This window comes from Microtus ochrogaster, chromosome 1 (genome assembly GCF_000317375.1).
Source record: "Microtus ochrogaster isolate Prairie Vole_2 chromosome 1, MicOch1.0, whole genome shotgun sequence".
NCBI lineage: Eukaryota > Metazoa > Chordata > Mammalia > Rodentia > Cricetidae > Microtus > Microtus ochrogaster.
In genome coordinates this window covers 58,521,501-58,527,599 of record NC_022009.1, presented here as the reverse complement: position 1 = coordinate 58,527,599, position 6,099 = coordinate 58,521,501, and the positions used below count along the sequence as shown (strand labels likewise).

Here is a 6,099-nt window from a genome sequence, read left to right as displayed (position 1 = left end):
CACACACACACACACATATGCACATACATTCACACACACCAAGACAGATAGGTCTTAACAGGTGTGGTGACACACCTCTGCAATCAACCCCGCCCTCAGGAGCCTGAGGCTCCCCGTCTCAGCGACACACCCTACCAAATGACCTTCACAGTTGAGGGCTTAAACTGCAGCGTGTCCAGACAGTGGAATATTAATTCAGCACTAAAAAGAGATGCGATATGAAGCCGTGAAGAGATGAAAGGCACCTGAAATACCTATTATAAAAGAAGGCGAGGCTACAGGCTCCATGATTCCAACTTAGGAAATGGGAAAATCGTGGAGCTAGTAGACAAGATTGGAATTGCCAGGGCTTCAGAAGGGGGTGATGGCGAGAAGACAGAGCCAAGGGCAGATCTGTGTCTGTCTATCTGTCTTGTCTATCTATCTAATCATCAAATACAATTTGAGGAGAAAAACTTGAATGATTTATTTGAAAACAACCAACAGACAATTAAATATCTGTCTGTTTATCTATCTCTCTGTCTGTCTATCTCTCTCCTTTTGAGACAAGGTCTCACTCTGTAACCCAAGCCCTCCATCTGCCTCTGCATCCTGGGTGCTGGGATTATTTCCTTTTTTCTTTTTTTCTTTTTTTTGGTTTTTCGAGACAGGGTTTCTCTGTGGTTTTGGAGCCTGTCCTGGAACTAGCTCTTGTAGACCAGGCTGGTCTTGAACTCACAGAGATCCGCCTGTCTCTGCCTCCCGAGTGCTGGGATTAAAGGCATGTGCCACCACCGCCCGGCTTGGGATTATTTCCTATTACATATAATGGCAGACGTATTTGTCAAAGTTAAGATTGTACTAGTAAAGATGATCTCCATTGTGAGCTCTGAGTGTTGAGTGACAGGGACCCACCAGAGTAGATCCGCAGAATGGAACACTGCTCCAGTGTGGTGTAGGGTGTTGCTGTGTGGGGTAGTGCTATATGAGGTATCTCTGTTCCCACAGCTCGGTATTGCCGTCAACCTAAAAGTGCAGTCTAAAAAGTCTACTTTTTTTTATGCCAGGTGGTGGTGGTGCATGCCTTTAATCTCAGCACTCGGGAGGCAAAGGTAGGGGGATCTCTGTGAGTTCGAGGACAGCCTGGTCCACAAGAGCTAGTTCCAGGACAGGCTCCAAAGCTACAGAGAAACCCTGTCTTGAAAAACCAAAAAAAAAAAAAAAAAAAAAAAAAAAAAAAAAAAAAGTCTACTTTTTAACACTGAGCGTGGTAGCGCATACCTTTAATCCAGTACTCAGGAGGCAGAGGCAGGAGGATATCTGTGAGTTAGAGGCCAGTTTTGTTTATGAAGCAGGTTCCCAGGGCTTCTGAGACAGTAAAGGCTACACAGAAAGATTCTATCTCAAAAACAAATCTAGTTTTTAAAAAATGCAATTCTCCTGAGGAATAAGCATCCCTCAGTAATGTAACATGTTCTTTGAATCAGATACTTAGCTGTGCGGGTTTCCAGGCAATAACATAAGCACAATTAACAGGATTTCTGAGTTCTTAATACTCCTTTCTGAACAGAAATTCTGCATACATCTATTTATTTCCCTGTTCCTCTAGTTAAGGTGCTACTAGGTAAATTGTGTCCTGCCATGCTCTGAGCACAACCCTTTTTACCTTTTATAACAGGGTGTTGTGGGATTATCATTTTCTCTGCAAACATAACAGAGAAATAGAATTTCTCCCCACCCCTCAGGGTTTCTCTGTGTAGCCCTAGCTGTCATGGAACTCCCTCTGTAGACCAGGCTGTCCTCGAACTCAGAGATCCACTTGCCACTGCCTCCAAGTCCTGGTATTAAGGCACGGGCCACCACAGCCCGGTTTAGTTAGAGCTTCTTTAGGAATAAATCTGCACTTGCTTCTGCTGCAGCAAAGCCCACATGAAGGAGGACGGAGAGCTAATAGCGGCTGGAGTCCCAAGGTGGCGCTCGTGTTCCGCACACTCGGTCCCACGTCACGACTCTGGGACGGTGCCTACTTACCGTTGTCTGAGGGAGAGCAGCTGGCCTGTGGCAAGGGCAGGGAGAAGCAATCTCAGGGATTACTGGGAACCATCCTCATCTATATTCAGACTCTGCCCCTGTTCCTCAGCACTCCCACGGCTGTGTCCACACGGGCTTCACAGTGACTCATCTGCCTTCTGCCCAAAGCGCCAAAGCCGGTGGCCGTGGGGTTTTATTTATGTAGGGCAGAGTCATGGGAGAGGGAGGCTGAATGAGGGCAGTAATGGAAGACTGGCTGTGTAAATTTCTTTTTTTTTTTTTTTTTTTGGTTTTTCGAGACAGGGTTTCTCTGTGGTTTTGGAGCCTGTCCTTGGCTGTGTAAATTTCTGTAATTTAAAAATATTTTACAGTTAGAATTAATCCATGTGTGACTTTTTTTTTCTTTTTTCTTTTGGTTTTTCGAGACAGGATTTCTCTGTAGCTTTGATGCCTGTCATGGAACTAGCTCTTGTAGACCAGGCTGGCCTCAAACTCATAGAGATCCACCTGTCTCTGCCTCCCAAATGCTGGGATTTAAGGTGTGCACCACCACCGCCCTGCAGAAAATAATGTAAAAAAAAAAAAGACAATGGCAATAATAACAACCCTCAACCAGATGCTCTGTCTTGTATAACTTGTTTTGAAAAGGGTTAATTAAGAAAAGAAAATTTTAAGTAAAAAATAATTTAAGTAAAAAAGGCGTTCAGTGAGGACCAGCATGGCAGTATATGGGTCTCTGTTGCTCCTTCTCCCTGGTACCCTCCACACAGTGACACAAACAAAGCTTCTCATTGTTGCCTCTGGCCAGCTGGTGACTAAGGGGCTGAGTAAGTCTTCCCGCGTGGCTGGAACTCCATTCCCAGCCACTTGACACCATGTAGGGAATACTATGTTGGCAATGTGCAGCTGTTCAAATCTCCACCCCACCCCCACTGGAAAGCCAGGGCCTGGAGGAACCGGAGCAGTCCATTCTACTTTAAATAAAACGCTTCCAGTGAACAGCTCTCTCCCGTTAATCGGAGGCTGAGACACACTCCTTGCTCCCTTTTCCTTAGCCGTAGCACACCCCGATTCCATGAGGAATTGAAGGCACGGTGCAGGGCCAGGGATTGGTTTCTTAGTCATGAATTATCTCACCCTGAGGAGAAGAGCTCACTGCAGAGACCGTGGCTGTGGACCCCTCGCGGGGTAAAGGGTCAGAGAAAAGTGGTGAGAATCCACTCTCTCCTTCCACCGTGTGCGTCCCGGGACCTGAGTCCTGGTGGCAGGTGCTCTTGTCTTCTGAGCCAGCTCACTGGCCCCTCTACCTTATGTTTTGAGTCAGGATGGCTCGTTTCAGCTAGATTGGCTGGCCAGTGAGCTCCCCTCCTTCGGTTGTTCTAGGATTATTACGACTATGCTATCCAGGTGAGAAATCACACCTCACCTTGGAAGCTCGGTAGAGGGAAAGGCTTTGTAGTGCGTGCACATCCAGCTTTGGCTAACGCTCATGGAGGAGCCAGCCATGAATAGATTCTAGATTCTACTATCTTATGAACGCTTTGCCTTTATGCATTCCACAAACACTGTCATCTTAAAGTTTCTTTTGAATCCTGACTCCAGGTCACTCTTTGAACCATTTTTTTGTTTGTTCGTTTGTTTCTGTGTCTTTGGAACTTGTCTTGGAACTCGCTCTATAACCAGGCTGGCCTTGAACTCACAGAGATCTTCCTGTTTCTGCTGGGATTAAAGGCCTGTGCCACCACCCAGCTCACTCTGTGAACAATTTAAACAGAGGAAATTGCTAGTCTGGCTGCTTTGGCAGACAGGAGATTTATACAGCACAAGTATTACATGTTCCTAGACTTATTTTAAGTACACAATGTTGTTTGTTGTACTTTGAATAGCTGTTACCCACCTGACAGAATTAAGCTTTTCTTATTTCTTGTTTTTTTTGTTTTTTTTATTGTAAATAAATTTTTATTTAAGGGATTTGATTCCATTGCTCTCCATCCTGAGTCACATGGTTTCTAGATTTCTTTCACTCTGTCTGATTGTACTCTTTAGCCCTTTTGTTCTCATCTCTCCTTGAAGTTAAGCCAGAACACTCATGACTAATTCAGTTTTTCACCGTAACAATTCTGGTGCCTTCTTCAAACCAATTTACTTTTTTTTTTTTTTTGGTTTTTTGAGACAGGGTTTCTCTGTGGTTTTGGAGCCTGTCCTGGAACTAGCTCTGTAGACCAGGCTGGTCTCGAACTCACAGAGATCCGCCTGCCTCTGCCTCCCGAGTGCTGGGATTAAAGGCGTGCGCCACCACCGCCCGGCTACCAATTTACTTTAGGAACCATTTTAAACCAGGCCTCTCACTTGTTGACACCCAGTGTGTTTGAAGAGTTCTGCTTACTCATTCCTAACATCATACTAATCATTGTGAAGGCATACCAGGGCCTGAAGTTTAAAAGAAAAGGTGATATATTATTGCTTCAAGCATTTTAGATGTCTTGTAGTTTCTTTCACAGACCTAACCACAAGCAGCCCTGTGAGTCAAGCAACCACAAGTTACTATATGAGGTGTTTCCAACGATGTGTGGCTACTGAGGAAGCCCCATCGGGATAGACCTGAGGAAGCCCCATCGGGATAGACCTCAAACTTATTTCTTGTTTTTAAAAATTATTTTATTTTTCATGTGTGAGTGTTTTGCTTGCATGTATGTCTGTGCACTGGGTGTGTCTTGTACCCACAGAGGGCAGAACAGGAGCTTGATTCCCCTAGAACTGGAGCTACAGGGGGTTGTGAGTCACCTGGTACTGGGAACCGAACCCAGCTCTTCTGGAAGAGCAACCGGTGCTCTTAACTGCTGAGCCATCTTTCTAGCTCCCAAATTATGCTTTTCTTAAGGAAAACACTGGGGGGGGGGGCTTTATTGTAGGCTGAGACTTAATGGCTGTCTCTGTGCCCTGCTGCCTTAAATTGCTCACAGAGGTAAATTCTCTGATAGAGAAATGGGTTGTAAAGCAGGGTTGTCTCTTTTGTTTTGGGAACAGAGCTTAAGCCTGGCCAAACTGTTGAGCAAACATTTACATCCTAGAGTCCTGAATTTCCCTTGGTTCTGACAGGCCCGGTTAGCATACTGCTTATCTTTGTAGTATTTTGGAAGCAGCACTCCCTTAGTTCAATTCTACTTTGTGTGATTTAATGTCGCCTAAGCAAATCTATTAGTAAATCCTTTTTGTTGTTGTTGTTGTTGTTTTGTTTTGTGAGAAAGGGTTTCTCGTGTAACAACCCTAGCTGTCCTGGAACTTGCTCTATAGACCAGATGGACTTTGAACTCACAGAGAATCCCCCTCCTCATGCCTCTGACCCCCGAGTGTTGGGATCAAAAGTGTGAGCTACCATCTCCCAGCTAAAAACCAATCTTTTAGGAGCTGACAAAATGGCTCAATTGGGGGCCTACAGAGATGACTTGGAGGTTAAGAGCACTGGCTATTCTAGAAGACCCAGGTTTGGTTCCTAGCACCCACAGAGCAAGCACACAACTGTAACTCAGTTCCAGGAGCTCCAATGCCCTCTGCTGGCCTCTATAGGCATTGCATGAGCAACGAAGCATATCCATCCATCCATCCATGTACTCAGACAAAATACACATATAAAATAGATTTACACTCGCCAGGCGGTGGTGGCGCAGGCCTTTAATCCCAGCACTCAGGAGGCAGAGGCAGGCGGATACCTGTGAGTTCGAGGCCAGCCTGGTCTACAAGAGCTAGTTCCAGGACAGGCTTGATAGCTACAGCTAAACCCTGTCTCGAAAAACAAAAACAAACAAAAAATAGATTTATACTCACACTCATAAAATAAATCTAAAATGGGAAAAACAAAAAAGATGGCTCACTGAGTAAAGGTGTTTGCTGCTTGATGATACAAACCTGATAAACTGATTTTGATCCCAGGAATCCATGTATAGGTCAAAAGAGAGAACCAATGCCAAAAAGTTCTCTGATCTTTGTGAAAGCCAAGGCACAGGCCCCCAACCTACAACATGTACACATGCGCGCGCGTACACACACACACACACACACACACACACACAATTTTTTTTTTTTTTTTTT

General features: G+C 45.0%; 1 non-coding gene across 1 annotated transcript; it reads right to left on the bottom strand.

The window, feature by feature from the left end:
• Positions 1 to 4,486: 4,486 nt before the first annotated feature.
• Positions 4,487 to 4,617, bottom strand: LOC113456908. Its single transcript, XR_003377638.1, has one exon. It is a non-coding gene; the product is annotated as a small nucleolar RNA SNORA18 (small nucleolar RNA).
• Between the last annotated feature and the right edge of the window lie 1,482 nt (positions 4,618 to 6,099).